The sequence below is a fragment of the Rattus rattus genome, chromosome X (genome assembly GCF_011064425.1).
Source record: "Rattus rattus isolate New Zealand chromosome X, Rrattus_CSIRO_v1, whole genome shotgun sequence".
NCBI lineage: Eukaryota > Metazoa > Chordata > Mammalia > Rodentia > Muridae > Rattus > Rattus rattus.
The window spans coordinates 61680319-61692582 of record NC_046172.1 but is presented as its reverse complement, the minus strand read 5'-3'; positions in this window follow the sequence as shown (position 1 = coordinate 61692582).

Below are 12264 nucleotides of genomic sequence, written 5' to 3'. Positions count from 1 at the left end.
CAGTTGAAATAGCTATATTGACTTGGTTTTATCACTGTGATTGTGTACCTCTCAGCCTCTAATTGTAGTTTTTTAGATTAATCTCTCTTTTAAATGGTAATAATGTCTTTTGACCTCAATTCCAAGCCAGCAGTAATTACTAGATATTGAGGTAGAAAGTTGTTGATTTTGCCAGTTCTTGTTTCTTTCCATCCCTAATGTCTAAAAATAGATTCTGGAGAGAGAACATAAAGCATTTATTCTGGAAGACTAATTATCCAGCTTTTGAAAATCAAAAGTATGACTGAAATATATGTTTCCACAGTATCTCCATGAGCTTTTAGTGGAGTAGTATCCAAATAATTTCAAATATCCTTCTTTGCTATACAAGATTGATTGTATTTCAATCTACCAAAATAATCTGCTTAGTTGACTTTTGGTGGTTACTTGCATTGGTAAGACTAAACATAGATTCTTCTGTTTCATGAAACATGGGGTTAGAGTCAAATTGTAATAGGAAAAGTACAAAGAAAGGAATACATTCTCCTTGATATGATGGTCTGTGAAATTTTCAAAATGTTTGCCCATATGATTGGAAATCACCTTTTGTTTTTGTCTAGATAAGATATAACCCTTGGGCTAAATGTCAATTGTATGCAATAAAATATCTTGGTGAACCTCATAAACCCCATAAATTAAAATGAACACATTTTATCTCATTACTGGAATAAAATCATTTGCAATAGCTAACAGATATTCATGATCAACACAGAGAGAAACTACTTATTTTTCTATATCCATTCCTCTGTTGAGGGACATCTGGGTTCTTTTTAGCTTCTGGCTATTACAAATAAGGCTGCTAGCAACATTATGGAGCATGTGTCCTTGTTATATTGGAACTTCTTTTGGGTGTATTTCCAGGAGAGGTATAGCTGGGTCCTCAGGTAGTGGAATGTCCAATTCTCTGAGGAACCTTCAGACAGATTTCTAGAGTGGTTGTACCAGCTTGCATTGCCACCAACAGTGGAGCAGTGTTCCTCTTTCTCCCCATCGTTGCCAGCATCTGTTCTCACATGAGTTTTTTATCTCAGCCATTCTGACTGGTGTGAGGTGATATCTCAGAGTTGTCTTGATTTGCATTTCCCAAAAATTCCAGTGACAGCAGATGCTGGTGAGGATATGGAGAAAGAGAAACATTCCTCCATTGTTGGTGGGATTGCAGACTGGTACAACCATTCTGGAAATCAGTCTGGAGGTTCTTCAGAAAATTGGACATTGCACTGCCTGAGGACCCAGCTATACCTCTCTTAGACATATACCCAAAAGATGCCCCAACATATAACAAAGACACATGTTCCACTATGTTCATAGCAGCCTTATTTATAATAGCCAGAAGCTGGAAAGAACCAAGATGCCCTTCAACAGAGGAATGGATACAGAAAATGTGGTACATCTACACAATGGAATACTACTCAGCTATCAAAAACAATGACTTTATGAAATTTATAGGCAAATGGATGGAACTGGACAATATCATCCTGAGTGAGGTAACCCAATCACAGAAAAACACACATGGTATGCACTCATTGATAAGTGGATATTAGCCCAAATTCTCAAATTACCCTAGATGCACAGAACACATGAAACTCAAGAAGGATGACCAAAATTTGGATGCTTCTCTCCTTCTTTAAAAGGGGAACAAGAGTACCCTTAGGAGGGGATAGGAAGGCAAAGTTTAGAACAGAGGCTGAAGGATAGCCCATTAGGAGCCTGCACCATACGTGGCCCATACAGCCACCAAACTAGATAAGATGGAAGAAGCAAAGAAGTACAGGCTGACAGGAACCAGACATAGATCTCTCCTGAGAGACATAGCCAGAATATGGCAATACATAGGAGAATGGAAGAATAAAACCACTGAACTGAGAACAGGACCCCGTTGAAGGAATCAGAGAAAGGACTGAAAAGAGCTGAAGGGCTTGAGACCCCACATGAACAACAATGCCAAGCAACCAGAGCTTCCAGGGACTAAGCCACTACCAAAAGACTATACATGGACTGACCCTGTGCTTCAACTGCATAGGTAGCAATGAATACTCAAGTAAGGGCACCAGTGGAAAGGGAAGCCCTTGGTCCTGTCAAGGCTGGACCCCCAGTGAACGGGATTCTTGCGGGGAGGGCTGTAATGGGGGTAGGATTAGGAGGGGAACACCATAAAGAAGGGAAGGGGGAGGGGGGAGGGAGGAGGGAGATGTTGGTCTGGAAACTGGGAAAGGGAATAAAATTTGAAATGTAAATAAGAAATACCCAATTTAATAAAGATGAAAAAAAAGAGCATGAACTACAACCTTTAGCTTTCTGAACACCTTCCATATTGATTTCCATAATTTACACTGCTATCAGCAGTACATACAGGTTTCCCCCAATCCCTTCCCATCATTCTTACTAGGATGTTTGTTGGTGGTAATGTTTTCCAAGTTTCATACAATAAATTTTGATAATATACACACACATCCTTCTCCTCACAGGTCTACCTTCTTCACCCTCACTTCTCTAGCACCCAACTTAGAGGTCTAGACTCTCCCCCCCCCATGAAGTTCAGCTTTTTACCCAGCTATTCTTGGAAAGGGTGCCTGCCATAGAGTATGCTTTAGCTTATCAGAGGTCACACCACTAATGAAAATTGACTCTTGCTCTTCTAACAACTATCAAATACTAATAAATCCTTAGCTAATGATGGGATTTCATACCAGTCTCTACTCCTTCATGCTGGGACTTCATCTGGTTTGAACTTGCACAAGTCTTGTGTATCTTTGATTTCACATGTACAACTTCCATGCTGCTTCTGGAAATACTGTTCTTGAAGCTATGGTAGTGAGCTTTTTAATGATACATATTCTGAATGAGGTAAAATGGAATCTAGATGGAGTTTTATTTTATACTTCCCTAATAGCTAAAGCTGTTAAGCACTTTACATGTATCTATTGGCCATCTGTAGTTAGTCTTTTGAGAACTATGTATTCATTTTGTTGGACCATTCATTAACTGGATAATTTGGGTAGGCACTTGCTTGATTGTTTTTTTCTTTATATATTCTAGATATTAATCCCATCATATGTATGATTGGCCACAATTTCTCTCTCATTCTACAGGCTTTTTCTTCAGTACAATGTTTTCTTTTTTTATGAAAAGCTTTTTAAGTTCATGCAATCCCATTTGTCAATTCTTGAAATTATTTCCTGAACTACTGGAGTCTTTTTCAAAATTTCCTTGCCAATGCCTATACTTAAAGTGTATTCCTTATGTTTTCTGCTAACAGTGTCTAAATTTCAGCTTACATTAAGATTTTTGACCCATTTTTGAATGAATGTTTATAGAGGATAAGAGAAATAGAGCTACAATAAGATCTGTCTATTACCATTCCTAGAAATATACCTAAGAGATCTAAGCCAGCATACTACACATGCCTGTTCCTCTGAGTATACTGAGATATTAGTCACAATAGCCAAATTAAATTTCTAGCAATAAGTGATAAATAAAGATAACGTAATATTTATAGACAATGGAGTTTTAGTCAAACATAAAGAATAAGATAGTGTTGTTTGCAAGAAAATTGGTAGACATAGAGATCATCATATTAAGCAAAATATGCCATATCCAGGAAGATGAATATCATGTTCTCTGTCATATATGGAGCACATATACACATATATACAAAAACAAACACAGACACAGACACAGACACACACACACACACACACACACACACACACACACACACACACACACACACACGCACAACACTGAAAACAGAAAAGGAGCAATTTCTGAATGAAATAAGACCATGGGGGCTGGGAAAGAAAGAGTTTCAGAAGTGAATATAGTCAAAGTACATGATATATTTGACGAAAGATACCACGAATTTCATCATTTTGTATGATGCATATATACTAATAAAGCATTTCTAAATGCAAAAAAGCAATAACTTCATGAAATTCTTAGGCAAATAGATGGAACTTGAAAATATCATCTTGAGTGAGGTAACCCAGTCGCCAAAGCACACACATGGTATGTATTCACTGATAAGTGGATATTAGCCCAAAAGCTCAGAATACCCAAACTACAATTCACAAACCGCATGAAGCTCAGGTAGAAGGAAGACGAAAATGTGGATGCTTCAGATCTTCTTAGAAGGGGGACGAAAAATACTCACAGGAGGCAATTTAGAGACAACATATGGAACAGAGACTGGAGGAAAGGCCCACCTGGGGTTCCATCCCATATACAGACACCAGTCCAACACAATATTGCAGATGCCAAGAAGTGCATTCTTACAGGAGCCTGATATAGTTATTTCCTGAGAGATTCTGCCATACCCGGACAAATACAGTGGCAGATATTCGCAACCAACCATTGAACTGAGAATGGTATCCCCAGTGGAATAGTTACAGAAAGGACTGAAAGTAGCTGAAGGGGTTTGCAACCCTATAAGAACAACAATATCAACCAACCAGAGCCCCCAGAGCTCCCATGTACTAAAACACTAACCAGAGATTACACATGGAGTGACCCATAACTCAAGCTGCATATGAAGCAGAGGATGGCCTTGTTGAGTATCCATGGGAGGAGAAGCCCTTGGTCCTCTCAAGGCTAGATGCCCCCAGTTTAGGGGGAATGTTAGGGTAGGGAGCTGGGGAAGGGGTGGGTGGGGGAGCACCCTCATAGATGCAGGGCATGATGGGATAGCAGTTTTCTGGAGGGGAAACCAGGAAAGGAGGTAACATTTAAAATGTAATTAAATACAATAAAGAAAAATAAAGAATCACAGTATTTTCAGTGTAAGAGGCTGAAAGAAGTAAAATTTTAAAATATTTTATATTTAATAACACTTTTTAAAATTGAAATGTCATCCCTTATGTCTCATTACCCAAGAGGCAAGAAGTTAATTATATATATTTTACTAACCAGGTCAGGTAGCTCTTTAGTATTAATTCCTTTTGTATGAAATGAATATAAGATTTAATGTTCACATATAACTTATAAAATATTTTGTTCATTTTTAATGCCCCTGACATTTTCAATGTTAATGTATAATTCTCATTATTTTCTCACTAATTTTAATATAATTTTAGAGATATTTTCTATATACAGAAAAATAAGCATAAAGTATATTAGTTTACCCCATACTTTGTGCCCTCACAAAAGCCTAGCATCTCTAACCAACAAAACATATGTGTATAGCATGTGGATTTTTTACAAATGATGAACCTACGTTGATATATTTTTATTACCTACAATTACTGTTTACACTTAAGTTTTGTTTTCTTGTTTGTTGTTATTGTTATATTTTCTACAGTGTTCAATACAAAATATATGGTAACTTTGTCCTAAAATTAGTTTGTCTTAATCCTTCCCTACTCTTCCAGGGTCTGACAACTAATATTTTGCTATGCCCATCTAGTCTTCAAATACCCACTGTTACATGGTAACAGACATAGGTTCCTCTGCCAAGTATTCTTACTGGGGTCATTTCAGATTAAAATAGAATGTGACCTCCATGATAGAGAATCTCATGTGACCTCCATGACAGAGAATCTCATGAAAAATTATCAAACTCTATTCTAGAATCCTGAAATCAAGATGCTCTAATGAACTATTTTTGTGTCTGTTAAACTGCCTTCTTGTTCAGAACCTATTCCTACTAACTACTTTCTTAGCTTCTGTTAAACTGTTGACTTCCCTAAAGACATGCATCCCCCAAACCCCTGCAGCTGGTGAGCAAGAACAAAGAATATGTCTTTTGCCTTAAAAATTCTATGTTTTTGGGTCCCCAACTGCTTGAATGAAGTCCCAAGGGGCTGGCATAAATACTTTCAATAGATTGTAAACTGTATGTGAGTGACTGTAAACTGTATGTGAGTGATTATCTCTGTTGAATCCCCATAACATCACGCTATGGGTGGAATAATACAAGAATATCTCTTTTTTTATACATCATTTTATTAATATTTGCAGATATTAAAAATGAGAATTCAAGGTATATTTATGTCAAGCTTTTGTTAAACAAATATATGTCCCTTTATTTTAATAGTTTAAAAGGTTAGTATTTTTATATCAAAGTGTTTACAACTGAGATATATATGTATATTTTACACATATAGTATTTCATAATTAACTCAATCAACTACTATACTGTATAAACATAAATTTTGTTCTTACTAGAAAAGTAAAATATTTATGTGACTTGATTCACTATTATATTTCTTTTACTGTATTGATCTAGTATTTAATTAAAAATATTTCTAAGCTACACTTTTATATGGCCTTGTCAAACCAGAGTCATATATTTAGTCATATACTTTTCAATTTTCTGTTTCTTTATTCTTTCATAATAAAACTTTTATTTTGAATCATATACAATCACCTGAACTTTCAATGATTATTGATTGTATTCATGGAGAAGGAAATCATGATTGTTTTCAAATTTTGAAAGTTCTTAAAAAAATTGGTAAGATTTACAAGCAAGGTTATTTTTTTTTTCATTTATTTACTTTACGTCTTATTCACTGTCCCTTCCTGACCACTCCCTTCCACAATTCTTCCCCCATCTCCCCTTCCCCTTCTTCTTTGATCAAGTGGGTGTGCCCTTGGGTATCTGCCAACCCTGGCATTTCAAGTCTTATATGCAGAATTTTTCATGAATGTGTTTTCAACACCTTTCTGAAAATACCAAGAACATTGCTAGTTATAATAAAATACTTATGTTTAGTATAAAACAACCTGAGTGTCTTCCAAAAGCAATGAATACGAGTTTCTGTGGCTCCATTTCCTTACTAACATTTTTCATATTCACCGGTGGTCTAGATTTTAGTTTTTCTGCTATCTCCTTGATTATATTTGGAAAAAGATGAAAGCAAGGCAGAAGGCCACATCCAGATTCAGGGTACACTGAGGACAATACTAGGGAAAAATCTTACAAATGTTACTGGCAGGATATTATATAAGGACTGATACTTAAAAGGATGAGGTCACTAACAAAAACCATCTCCTCTTATCTAGCCAGTCAAGAGGATGAGGAAAATACTATCCATTAGCTGGAAGGGTTTAGAAGTTAGCATAAAACTTTGTCTAGATGTCCTATTTCAGTCTTGCTATGGTAAGACATAGAATCCAGTTAAAACTAAATTTTCAGTAAAAAGTCAGAACTCTCAAATTTCTGAACTATCACAATGTCAACTCACAATATAAATGTCGAAAATTACGCTTGACATTCAATTTGTTAGCATTTAACTTGAGATTTGGACCCAATATATACTTATAATTTCTTTAAATTGTGTAGCAAAGATGCAAATCCATTTCAATGTCTGTCATGAATTGTGAAAGTGACTGTCTCTGTAATATGTTCCTCAACATTGGGCACAAATATATGTATTATACATAGTGTTAGCTGACAAGATTCAAATTATTCAAATACAGATATTTAAATCTGTAAAATGTGCCTGTGTTTACTGTCTGAGAACCAGGGAGAAGCTACATAAGAGTACTTTTTTTCTATAGCATGGTCTATGACTGCCCCCCCCCCAGCTCATGTCACATACAGGCAGAAGCATCATTTAGGAGCTCTCTTATTGCCTGTAAGTTCACTTTTCCCATGCTGCCCCCACTCCACAGTCTGTCAAGATAGGGGCTATATCCATTTGTCTTCTGAGTGTAAGCCAGAACCTGCAAACATTAAACATTTTAGCTTCTCTGCCATTCTACCATTCTACTCCTCCCTTTTTGGTTCAGACACATGTGGGATATATATATCTCCTGTAGCCTAATCTGATAAAAGATCCTCAATTTATCCTGCCCATCCATGTTGCTTTTTGCTCTTCCAGGTCCATGTCCAAGCAGGAGTTGCTAGTATGAAGGGAAACCAATGAGAATATAACTGATATTCCAATGGAAAGATTAAAACCAAGAAAAACTTTAAAGATATATTCTAAGTTCTAACAGAAGATTATACCTAGCAAAACTAACTGACACAGATAAAAGATGATATAAACCAAGTAAAAGAATTGATGTTTATTAAACCAGCTCTACAGAGAATACTAGAAGTAACTACTTGAACTAAAGAAAGGAAAGCACATAACCAAATTATATGTAAAAAGAAAACAAATGAAACAGCAATTAGTAAGGCACTGGCAGGGAGACGAACACAAACAAGAAAACAAACGAAACTACAGACATTAACATAGTTCTTAGAGTAAAAGAATGAAATGAAAATATAGTATTTTCATTTGCTTATAGTAAGCAAATGGCCAAAGCCAAGTAGATATGACTATACTAATATATGAAAAAATTGACTTCTTGTTTCCATATGGGCCTGACGAGACAATTTTGTGCACAGTTCCCCATACCCAAATCCTGCCCAGAGAGCTGGCCTCCCAGGAGTACAGACACTTAAGATCACAGGCTCAAAGCTCACAGAACAGACAAGCTCCAGTCAGAGGCAGCAAGACCAGTTAACACCAGACATAACTTGATAGCTAGAGGCAAGCACAGGAATCTAAGCAACAGAATCCAAGACTACTTGGCATCATCAGCATCCAGTTCTTCCATCACAGCAAATACTGGATATTCCAACACACCAGAAAAGCAAGATTTTGATTTAACATTAAATCTCATGATGATGATAGAGGAGTTTAGAAAGGACATAAATAATCCCCTTAAAGAAATGCAGGGAAACAGGTAAACAGGTAGAAGCCCTTAAAGAGGAAACACAAAAATCCCTTAAAGAATTACAGGAAAACAAAACCAAACAGGTGAAGGAATTGAACAAAACCATCCAGGATCTAAAAATGGAAATAGAAACAAAAAAGAAATCCAAGGGAGACAACTCTGAAATAGAAAACCCAAGGACAAGATCAGGTGTCATAGATACAAGCATCACCAACAGAAAACAAAAGAAATGAAGAAAAAATCTCCTTGGGCAGAAGATACCATAGTAACGACTGATACCACAGTCAAAAAATAAAATCAAAATGCAAAGATCTCCTAACCAAAAACATGCAGGAAATCCAGGGCACAATGAGAAGGACAAACATAATGATAATAGGTATAAAAGGGAAGGAAGATTCCCAACTTAAAGGGCCAGTGAATATCTTCAACAACTAAAGAAGAAATCTCTAACATAAAGAAAGAGATTAGAACCCCAAGTACACTAGACCAGAAAAGAAATTCTTTTCATTACATAATAACCAAAACACAAAGAAAGAAAGAATATTAAATCAGTAATGGAAAAGTTCAAGTAAAATATGAAGGCAGACCTATCAGAATTACACCAGATTTCTAAACAGAGACAGTGAAAGCCAGAAGATCCTGGGCAGATGTCATACATACATGAAGAGAACACAAATGCCAGCTCAGGCTACTATACCCAGAAAAATTCTCAATTATGATGGATAGAGAAAGCAAGATATTCCATGACAAAACCAAATTTATACAATATTTTTCCACAAATCCAGGCCTACAAAGTATAATAGTTGGAAAACTCCCAACACAGGGAGAGAAACTACACTATAGAAAAAGCAAGAAATTAATCTTCTATCAAAAAAACACAGAAGATAGCCACACAAACATAATTCCACCTCTAACAACAAAGATAACATGAAGCAACAATCTTTTTTTTTCTCTTACTATCTCTCAATATCAATGGATTCAATTCCCTAATAAAAAGACATAGTCTAACAAATTGGATACATAAACAGGATGCAACATTTTGCTGCATACAGGAAACACATCTCGGTGACCAAGACAGATATTATCTCAAAGTAAAAGGCTGGAAAGAACATTTTCAAGCAAATGGTCCTAAGAACCAAGCTAGAGTAGCCATTCTAATACTGAATAAAATAGATTTTTCACCCAAAATTCTCAAAAGAATATAAGGAAGGACACTTCATACACATCAAAGGAAATATCTACCAAGAAAAAAATCTCAGTTCTGAAAATCTATGCTCCAAATGCAAGTGCACCCATGTTCATAAAAGAAACTTTACTAAAGCTCAAAGCACACATTGCACTTCACACAATAATAGTGGGAGACTTCAACACCCCAGTCTCATCAATGGAAAGAGAAACTAAACAGAGTCACAGTGAAACTAACAGAAGTTATGAATCAAATGGTTTTAACATATCTATAGAACATCTCATCCTAGAACAAAAGAATACACCTTGTTCTCAGCACCCAATGATTCCTTCTCCAAAACTGACCCTATAATTGGTTACAAAACAGTCCTCAATAGACACAAGGAAATTGAAATATTCCCATGCATTCTATTAGATCACCATGGACTAAGGCTGGTCTTCAATAAGAACTAAGACAACAGAACGTCCACGTATGGAGTTGGAGAGATGGTTCAGCAATTAAGAGCACTGACTGCTCTTAAAGAGGTTCTGAGTTCAATTCCCAGCAACAACATGGTAACTGTCAAATATTTGTAAAGGGATCCGATGTCATCTTCTGGTGTGTCTGAAAACAGCTACAGTGTACTCATTTAAAAAAATAAGTAAATCTAAAAAAAAAAAAAGTTCTCATACACATGGAAGGTGATAACTTGGTCAGGGAAGAAACAAAGAAATTAAAGACATTTTAGATTTTAAAGAAAATGAAGGCATAACATACCCAAACTTATGGAACATAATGAAAGAAGTGCTAAGAAGAAAACCCCTTTGCTTTGAGTGTCTCCAAAAAGAAGATGGAGAGAACATACACTAGCAGCTGAACAGCACATCTGAAAACTCTTTAACAAAAAGAAGCAAAGATACCCAAGAGAAGTAGACTATAGGAAATGATCAAAAACAGGGCTGAAATCAAACAAGTAGAAACAAAGAGAAGTGTACAAAGAAACAATGAAACCAGGAGCTTGTTCTTTGAGAAAACCAACAAGATAGATAAACACTTAGCCAGCCTAACCAGAAGACACAGAGACAGTATCCAAATAAACAAAATCAGAAATGAAAAGGGAGACATAACAACAGAAGCTAAGGGAATTCATAAAATCGTCAGATCCTGCTACAAAAGAGTATACTCAACAAAACTGGAAAATCGGAAAGAAATGGACAATTTTCTAGACAGATACCAGGTACCAAAATAAAATCAGGATCAGATAAGTCATCTGAACAGTCCCACAGTACCTATAGAAATAGAAACAGCCATTAAAAGTCTCCCAAACAAAAAAAAAAGCAAAGGACCATATGGTTTTAGCACAGGTTTCTATCAGCTTCAAAGAAAATTTAATACCAATACCTTTAATCTATTGGACAAATGCGAACAGAATGAACATTATGAAAATTGTTCTACAAAGTCACAATTAACACTTATACCTAAACCACACAAAGACCCAACAAAGAAAGAGAACTTCAGACCAATTTTCCTTATGAATATCATAGCAAAATTCATTCTCCGAAAATGAACTGAAAGACACATCAAAAGGATCATTTACCATGATCAAGTAGGCTTTATCCCAAGGATGCAGAGATGGTTCAATATAAAGAGATCCATCAATGTAATCCAGTATATTAAAAAACTCAAAGAAAAAAGCATGGTTATCTTATTAGATGGTAAGAAAGCATTTGACAAAATTCAACACCCATTCATGTTAAAAGTCTTGGAATGATCAGGAATTCAAGGCCCATACCTAAACATAATAAAAACAATATACAGAAACCAGTAGACAGCATCAAAGTAAATGGAGAAAAACTTGAAGAAATACCACTAAAATCTGGAAGTAGACAAGGCTGACTACTTTCTCCCTATCTATTTAATATAGTACTTGAAGTCCCAGACAGAGCAATTAGACAACAAAAGTGGGTCAAATACACATAAATTGGAAAGGAAGAAGTCAAAATGTCACTATTTACAGATGACATAATAGTATACATAAATGACCCAAAAATTTCACCAAAGAACTCCTAAACCTGAAAAACAAATCTTCATATTTAGCAAATTGGCTGGATATGAAATTATCTCAAACAAATTAATAGCCTTCATCTACTCAAATGATAAACAGGCTGAGAAATAAATTAGGGAGACAATACCCTTCATAATAGTCACAAATAATATAAAATAGCACAATGTGACACTAACCAAGCAGGTAAAACATCTGTAGGACCAGAAGTTCATATCTCTGAAGAAAGAAATCAAAGAAGACTTCAGAAGATTGAGAGAACTGCCATGCTCATGGATGACCAAATTTAATATAGTAAAAAGGGCCATCTATCCAGAATTAATCTACAGATTCA